Here is a 2,221-nt window from a genome sequence, read left to right as displayed (position 1 = left end):
TCCATGAGGCGATTTTCAGAGAAGTAGAAGGTCTAGAAGAGAGTTTCAACACCAAAGGAGTAGAGAAGATCACAATTGTCTTTAGATTTAGTACTTTTCATTATGTTTATGAATATGACTTTTGTTGAATTGTTTGCTAGGATGTCCAGCTAAATCTAGGTGCTTCTGTTAGCTAGATGAAGTTGGAACTCATGGTGTAATAACTTTAGCTTTGACTTACTAGTTGGTTATGACTTGTGTTGATTGATTTTTACCTAGCATGTTTGATTTAGTATTTGATTGCTTTTAATTCTTGTTTTGTGTAGTTAGTGACTATTAATTTGCATGAATTAGAATACCTGGTAATTTAGTGAACATTAAATTATTAGAGCTAGGATCAACCAAATCTTAGTTAAGCAATTAAGTATTGAATTAGGATGTGCTAGAGAACTCATATTATGATCATAAGTGTGTTTTGCAAATTAATGTTACATAGCTCCAATCCATTAAATAATAAATTATGTGTTAACTAATGTGTGAATATACATTGATTTACATGAATTGATTAAATGTTAGTAAATTTGGAATTGAATTGCTAATACTTTATTAATTGGTAACCAACAGTAGTTGTCAAAGTTAATTTATGAACCATTGAGGGAAAGCGGATTCGAACTAACAGAAGTGTTTGTTAATTAATTGAATTTAAGTTAGGAATTAAGTTTCTCTGATCTTGCAAAATCAGATAAAACCCCCATCTTTGCTAGAAAATTAGGTTAATTTAGTAGTAAATATATTAATTAGACAATACCGTTCCCTGTGATCGACACCCGACTTACCCGACTATTCTATAATTTTGATTAGGTACACTGCCTAGGTGTAATTAGTCAGTTAAGGTAGTTAGGTTATAAATATTAAAGTTAGGTGTAGCTATTTGCACGCATCAAGTTTTTTGCGCCGTTGCCGAGGAACGGCTTAATTGTTAGTTGATTTATTTGCTTTAGGTTGATCGATCCTTTTTGTGGGGTAAAACCTGCAAAAAGTTACTTTTTCAGCTTAGTTTTCTGCGACAACACGAGGTGGTAGCCAGTCTGTAGGAAATTTTTATTTAGTTTTTGTTCAGTTTTATGTTTTTATTTTGTCTATTTTGCAGGAGTATATGACCAGAGGTTCCAAAACACCTTTGGTACCGCCACTTGAAGATGCAGAGTCGACCCTTCATAACAAGAAGGATAATAACGTGAAAGAAGATCAAAAACCAAAGAAGACACCTTTACAAGAACTCAAGTCAGTATTTTCAAAGAAGTCAGGAAAGAAAACGGGAGAGTCGAGTTCATATTCAAAGGACAAGAGCAAGGTTAAAAGCCTAGATCCAATACCTAACCCAAACGAATCTGAATATGAATCCGACACCGAGTTTGGACTATATACGAGCGAACCCGAAGACGAGCCAAGAAACGAGATGGCGAACATTGAAGAGATGTCGATGGGATCCTACAAGAAGCTTATTCGAGAAGATGTTGGTCCAGGATTAGTACAACCCATGATTCCTGCCACTGCCACATTTGAGTTGAAGGGACACATCCTTACTGCACTGAAGGATATCCTATTTTATGGAAAGGATCATGAGGATGCTTTCAAACATCTAGATGAGGTCAATGACATTGCAGACTATTTCAATGTCCCAAATGTTAATAGAGATACTGTCTAGTTGAGGATGCTACCATTTACTTTCAAGGGAGCCGCAAAAGACTGGTTGAAAGCACTTCCACCTGGTACAATCACTACTTGGGCTCAAATGCGTGAGCAATTTCTAGACCAATTTTTGCCCACCATCCAAGATAGGTAAACTCAAGAAGGCAATAGCCAACTTTGAGCAACAACCAGGGGAGTCACTGTACGAAGCATGGGAGCGTTACAAAGGATTGTTAAGGAATTGTCCTCAACATGACCTTAATATTAAACAAGAGATGTCTATTTTCTATGATGGGGTCAATGTTATGACTAGGCAACTCCTTGATTCACAAGGTCCTCTCACTAAGAAGAATCCCAATCAGATCAAGGTGTTGATTGAAGAGTTCGTGAAGCATTCTCGTGAGTACCACAACCCAAGACACGATGGAATAAAAGGCAATGGAGGTGCACATTCTAAAGAGATGGCTGCTATGATGGCAATGCTAAATAATATGGACAGGAGGTTGACCCAAATGGACCAATCAATTCATGCGATTAGAGTTGGTTGTGA

At 36.7% G+C, this 2,221-nt stretch overlaps 1 non-coding gene across 1 annotated transcript; it reads right to left on the bottom strand.

Annotated features, from left to right (window-relative positions):
* Window positions 1-1,823: 1,823 nt before the first annotated feature.
* Window positions 1,824-1,930, bottom strand: LOC145110094 (small nucleolar RNA R71). Its single transcript, XR_013709476.1, has one exon. It is a non-coding gene; the product is annotated as a small nucleolar RNA R71 (small nucleolar RNA).
* Between the last annotated feature and the right edge of the window lie 291 nt (window positions 1,931-2,221).

This window comes from Lactuca virosa, chromosome 4 (assembly GCF_052849685.1).
Source record: "Lactuca virosa cultivar CGN04683 chromosome 4, Lactuca_virosa_CGN04683_v6, whole genome shotgun sequence".
NCBI lineage: Eukaryota > Viridiplantae > Streptophyta > Magnoliopsida > Asterales > Asteraceae > Lactuca > Lactuca virosa.
Note: the sequence above shows the minus strand (reverse complement) of the source record. Positions and strands in the feature narration are given on the sequence as shown.